Here is a 6,864-nt window from a genome sequence, read left to right as displayed (position 1 = left end):
AAAGTCGTTCTGCAGCTTCTTCCTGGCTTTCAAGCCTTGGCCTGAAAAGGCCATCAGGATAGTCCCTCTGCTGGTGTCCTAGGGTACAGCTCCCCTGCAATAATAGACTCCCGCTGGCCCAGGTCCGCTGAGTCAGGCTCAAGCTGTGGGGTTATAAAATTGCAGTGTAGACATTCAGGCTGCAGCCTCAGTTTTGGAACTCCCCACTTGTGGGATGTCAGAAACTGGGCTCCAGCCCTGAGCCCAAACACTGCATTGCAATTTTATAACCCTAGAGCCCAAACCATGAAGCCTGAGTCAGCGACCTAGGCCAGCTATGGGTTTTGTACTGCAGTGCTGACATACCCCTACCCCTTGTCAGCCTCCCTGCTCTGGCTCTCCTTTTCAGTTCTTCATGAACACAGGCCCCAGAGCTGCTTCCCCAGAGCGTGGCCCTTGTTCTAGGACTCATAGCACTCCTATAGCTGTCCTTCCCCAACTGACCTCCCATCTTCTTCCAGGGACGCTCCCCTTTCTCACAGCAGTCTTTCACTCATTTATTAGCTTCAAGTGCCACCCCACTCTCTCAATCGAGTCAATATGAGACGCACCGGTGCTGGAACAGAGGTACTGGACCCACTTCATTTAAAGCAGTTAGCCACTGTGTGACACTGCTATTTATTTCTTTCCTTTTTAAATTTAATTAAAATCAGCCTCCCTCAAATAAATTAACAACTTCATTATACTGTTCTGTATTTGATAGCTACAGTTAGTTACAATTTGTGGCGTATTAAATACACACAAGATAAAGAGAGGAACAAAACTATAGGGACATATAATACCCTGCTTTCCAAAAGACTAAGGGAAAAATAAACGAAAAACACATAGAAAGATGGTTCACATAAAAGATATTAAATCAACTACATTGTCTCTATGAAAAACCAGAATCAAGCTCACAACTCCAAAGTAAGTTGTAGGAAAAGACCACATATGCACACAGGCAAATGGCAAGCCACATGATACACATAAGACCCCATTCCGCAATGTCCTCAGGACTCTGAAATTCAAATGAAGATTATAGAAGTTGAGGATGGTTATCACATTAGAGAGAAATTAAGAACCGAATAGGATAAAGACCATGCGGAAGTTTCTGTATTTCCAATAGTCTTCTTCAATTTACATTTTGAGTTCCTCAACAGAGAAAGAGTGGATTAAGTCGATGTGAACAAGAGTAAATGCTGAGCGCTCTTTCCATGCAGAGCCATGTGTGCAATGTGTGCGTGGTTTTTGACTGGCCTTTTCTTCTCTTCTCTTTTCCTGCAGTTTCTTTGGGGCTTCTGTCGTCGTCTTCCTTTTGTCCTTTGAGTTGCTAGAAAGAGAGGGAAAGAGAGAGAGGTGAAGCGGGATAGGTGCGGGCTGAGTGGAGACCACGATTCCAAGGTCAATTCAAATTAAATGGACAAGGTCCTCGCCCCTCCTTGAAATTACCCCAATTCCTAGGTTTCGGCAGCAATCCGTAGCAGAAGGCAGGAGAGCTTGCAGCAGAACTCAGGGCCGGCTGGATGCAGAATACGCTGGGCTTTGACTTGGCTGAGAGCGTGAGGAGGCCACGGGCACAGGACAGCTACAAGGGCAAACCCTTAACTCTCTCAAGAGGCTGATTTCTAGAACTACCTTTCACAGGGGAGTGTAATCTGGGGAAAGACCTGCACCCTAGTTAGAGGGAGCTCACTTTGGACTTTGGTGATTTCTTGGCTTTTTTGAAGAAAGGGTTGAATTTTTCACGGCCTCCACCATCCCCTTACAGCCGCCCCTTCGCCACACCAGGTTACATGTGACCCGGACAGGAAATACATAGGACACAAACCAGATTTCACTTCAGAACCCAGAAAAGCCAAGTAGAAATCATTCGAGTGCAATTTACTGTGACCAGCAGAACGAGAACCTCAACCCTTCTTAAAGGGGGGTCACTCAGCCACAGGCACAAAGAGGCTCTCCTAGTTTACGAAGGAGAGGGATAAGACCTTACACCCTGGTTACAGGGCAGTCCTTTTGCCTGGCGTGTCAAAGTGACCTGTGGCTAACTAAGCATGGCGAGGGAGACCCAAGCCCTCCTTACAGGGTGGTCCTTAAGCCAGGGACATTTCAATGGGCCAGAGCCTAAGAGCGCTGAAGAGGAGAGACCTCCATTCCCTCAGTAGAGGGTGGTCTCTTTGCCCAGCAAGTGCCAGCGGCCCAAGACAAGCTCGAAAGAGGAGACCTGCACCCTCCTTACAGGGAGAGGTCAATGGCACAGGGCATTGTAAAGCCTGGGTCCTAAAGAATAGAGAGCCAGAGAGACCTCGACCCTTCTTAGAGGGGGGGTCACTCAGCCACAGGCAAGAAGAAAGGCTCTCCTAGTTTAAGAATGAGAGGGATAACACCTTGCAGCCTGGTTACAGGGCAGTCCTTTTGCCCGGCGTGTCAAAGTGACCTGTGGCTAACTAAGCATGGCGAGGGAGACCCAAACCCTCCTTACAGGGTGGTCCTTAAGCCAGGGACATTTCAATGGGCAGAGCCTAAGAGCGCTGAAGAGGAGAGACCTCCATTCCCTCAGTAGAGGGTGGTCTCTTTGCCCAGCAAGTGCCAGCGGCCCAAGACAAGCTCGAAAGAGGAGACCTGCACCCTCCTTACAGGGAGAGGACAATGGCACAGGGCATTGTAAAGCCTGGGTCCTAAATAATAGAGAGCCAGAGAGACCTCGACCCTTCTTAGAGGGGGGGTCACTCAGCCACAGGCAAGAAGAAAGGCTCTCCTAGTTTAAGAATGAGAGGGATAAGACCTTGCAGCCTGGTTACAGGGCAGTCCTTTTGCCCGGCGTGTCAAAGTGACCTGTGGCTACATAAGCATGGCGAAGGAGACCCAAACCCTCCTTACAGGGTGGTCCTTAAGCCAGGGGCATCACAGAGGGCCGTAGCCAAGCGGGCGGACAAGGAGAGACCTCCATTCCCTCGGTAGAGGGGGGTCTCTTTGCCCAGCAAGTGACTTTGGCATTCAGAGGGCCAATGCAGAGAGGAGAAAAGGGAAACAGACCTGATCCCTGAGTACAGGGCGGTCACCCTTTCTTTAGAAACATATTCCTCCTTTAAAGAAGCACGGGGTCGGGGGAAGTCCCCAATGTGAAAACATCTGGAAATGAACAGGTGAGGGAGGAATCCCGCTGAGTCTCCCATTACCATTAAATCCTCCATCCCTCGGCAACACCCTTCCCGACTTACCTTTCTCCCCCACCAAGAAAATTTCAACTTTGTGCCCCCTAACCTTGACCAAAAAGGACACCCCTTACTTGGACACAGTCCTGTTAATAGGGTTAGGTGCACCCACGTGCAAGCTCTGAATACCACTCCACGTACCTACACCAGCTGAGCATCACCACATTTCCGAAAGGACAGCCACATCCCTCACTTCAAACATAGCCCTAGGAATAGCCTCGGTCTATCACCAAAGAAACAAAAGGCCTGGAATTCGGACACAACTTGCAGAGCTCTCCGACTCTATACGATTCACACTAATCCGTCCAGCAATGTCTTTCTTGTGCCGAATAAAACAAGGGCTCAAAGCTGAGGTTGACTGGGCAGTGTAAATTGGGCAGGGCAAGAGGAAATGAGGAAGGATCGCCTGGAAGTGAGGCTCTGAAAGGAGCCCCCTTCCTCACCTGTTCAGTTCCAGACTTTGTGACATATGGATTTGGGGACGATTTCTTGGCTCTCTGGGAAAGAAGGGTCGAATTTTCCACGGCCTCCACCATCCCCTTACAGCCGCCCCTTCGCCACACCAGGTTACATGTGACCCGGAGAAGAAATACATGGGTCACAAACCAGATTTCACGTCAAAGCCCAAAAAAGCCAAACAGAAATCATTCTAGGGGAATTTACTGCGACTAACAGAACGAGAACCTCAACCCTTCTTAAAGGGGGGTCACTCAGCCACAGGCACAAAGAGGCTCTCCTAGTTTACGAAGGAGAGGGATAAGACCTTACACCCTGGTTACAGGGCAGTCCTTTTGCCCGGCGTGTCAAAGTGACCTGTGGCTAACTAAGCATGGCGAAGGAGACCCAAACCCTCCTTACAGGGTGGTCCTTAAGCCAGGGACATTTCAATGGGCCAGAGCCAAGAGCGCTGAAGAGGAGAGACCTCCGTTCCCTCAGTAGAGGGTGGTCTCTTTGCCCAGCAAGTGCCAGCGGCCCAAGACAAGCTCGAAAGGGGAGACCCGCACCCTTCTTACAGGGAGAGGTCAGTGGCACAGGGCATGTTAAAGGCGCGGTCCTAAAGAGCTGAAATCCACCGAGACCTCGACCCTTCTTAGAGGGGGGGTCACTCAGCCACAGGCACAAAGAGGCTCTCCTGTTTACGAACGAGAGGGATAAGACCTTACACCCCGGTTACAGGGCAGTCATTTTGCCGGGCATGTCAAGGGGACCTGTGGCTAAATAAGGCTGGCGAAGGAGACCCAAACCCTCCTTACAGGGTGGTCCTTAAGCCAGGGACATTTCAATGGGCCAGAGCCAAGAGCGCTGAAGAGGGGAGACCTCCGTTCCCTCAGTAGAGGGTGGTCTCTTTGCCCAGCAAGTGCCAGCGGCCCAAGACAAGCTCGAAAGGGGAGACCCGCACCCTTCTTACAGGGAGAGGTCAGTGGCACAGGGCATGTTAAAGGCGCGGTCCTAAAGAGCTGAAATCCACAGAGACCTCAACCCTTCTTAAAGGGCGGTCACTCAGCCGCAGGTGCGGAATGGGCCCAGAAAGCATTTCTCTTGGCAAGGAGTGGACCTTGATCCCCGTTTACAGAGAGGTCCTTTTCCCTGGCGCCTCAAGGGGCATTAAGCCTACGTGGACAAGTGTAAATGCCACCGGGAGGGCCACGTCTGCAATGTGTGCGTGGTTTTTGACTGGCCTTTTCTTCTCTTCTCTTTTCCTGCAGTTTCTTTGGGGCTTCTGTCGTCGTCTTCCTTTTGTCCTTTGAGTTGCTAGAAAGAGAGGGAAAGAGAGAGAGGTGAAGCGGGATAGGTGCGGGCTGAGTGGAGACCACGATTCCAAGGTCAATTCAAATTAAAAGGACAAGGTCCTCGCCCCTCCTTGAAATTACCCCAATTCCTAGGTTTCGGCAGCAATCCGTAGCAGAAGGCAGGAGAGCTTGCAGCAGAACTCAGGGCCGGCTGGATGCAGAATACGCTGGGCTTTGACTTGGCTGAGAGCGTGAGGAGGCCACGGGCACAGGACAGCTACAAGGGCAAACCCTTAACTCTCTCAAGAGGCTGATTTCTAGAACTACCTTTCACAGGGGAGTGTAATCTGGGGAAAGACCTGCACCCTAGTTAGAGGGAGCTCACTTTGGACTTTGGTGATTTCTTGGCTTTTTTGAAGAAAGGGTTGAATTTTTCACGGCCTCCACCATCCCCTTACAGCCGCCCCTTCGCCACACCAGGTTACATGTGACCCGGACAGGAAATACATAGGACACAAATCAGATTTCACTTCAGAACCCAGAAAAGCCAAGTAGAAATCATTCGAGTGCAATTTACTGTGACCAGCAGAACGAGAACCTCAACCCTTCTTAAAGGGGGGTCACTCAGCCACAGGCACAAAGAGGCTCTCCTAGTTTACGAAGGAGAGGGATAAGACCTTACACCCTGGTTACAGGGCAGTCCTTTTGCCCGGCGTGTCAAAGTGACCTGTGGCTAACTAAGCATGGCGAAGGAGACCCAAACCCTCCTTACAGGGTGGTCCTTAAGCCAGGGACATTTCAATGGGCCAGAGCCAAGAGCGCTGAAGAGGAGAGACCTCCGTTCCCTCAGTAGAGGGTGGTCTCTTTGCCCAGCAAGTGCCAGCGGCCCAAGACAAGCTCGAAAGGGGAGACCCGCACCCTTCTTACAGGGAGAGGTCAGTGGCACAGGGCATGTTAAAGGCGCGGTCCTAAAGAGCTGAAATCCACCGAGACCTCGACCCTTCTTAGAGGGGGGGTCACTCAGCCACAGGCACAAAGAGGCTCTCCTGTTTACGAACGAGAGGGATAAGACCTTACACCCCGGTTACAGGGCAGTCATTTTGCCGGGCATGTCAAGGGGACCTGTGGCTAAATAAGGCTGGCGAAGGAGACCCAAACCCTCCTTACAGGGTGGTCCTTAAGCCAGGGACATTTCAATGGGCCAGAGCCAAGAGCGCTGAAGAGGGGAGACCTCCGTTCCCTCAGTAGAGGGTGGTCTCTTTGCCCAGCAAGTGCCAGCGGCCCAAGACAAGCTCGAAAGGGGAGACCCGCACCCTTCTTACAGGGAGAGGTCAGTGGCACAGGGCATGTTAAAGGCGCGGTCCTAAAGAGCTGAAATCCACAGAGACCTCAACCCTTCTTAAAGGGCGGTCACTCAGCCGCAGGTGCGGAATGGGCCCAGAAAGCATTTCTCTTGGCAAGGAGTGGACCTTGATCCCCGTTTACAGAGAGGTCCTTTTCCCTGGCGCCTCAAGGGGCATTAAGCCTACGTGGACAAGTGTAAATGCCACCGGGAGGGCCACGTCTGCAATGTGTGCGTGGTTTTTGACTGGCCTTTTCTTCTCTTCTCTTTTCCTGCAGTTTCTTTGGGGCTTCTGTCGTCGTCTTCCTTTTGTCCTTTGAGTTGCTAGAAAGAGAGGGAAAGAGAGAGAGGTGAAGCGGGATAGGTGCGGGCTGAGTGGAGACCACGATTCCAAGGTCAATTCAAATTAAAAGGACAAGGTCCTCGCCCCTCCTTGAAATTACCCCAATTCCTAGGTTTCGGCAGCAATCCGTAGCAGAAGGCAGGAGAGCTTGCAGCAGAACTCAGGGCCGGCTGGATGCAGAATACGCTGGGCTTTGACTTGGCTGAGAGCGTGAGGAGG

Source organism: Eretmochelys imbricata, chromosome 22 (genome assembly GCF_965152235.1).
Source record: "Eretmochelys imbricata isolate rEreImb1 chromosome 22, rEreImb1.hap1, whole genome shotgun sequence".
In the NCBI taxonomy this organism is placed as follows: domain Eukaryota; kingdom Metazoa; phylum Chordata; order Testudines; family Cheloniidae; genus Eretmochelys; species Eretmochelys imbricata.
The sequence above is the reverse complement of the archived record's forward strand: the minus strand, read 5'-3'. Positions refer to the sequence as shown.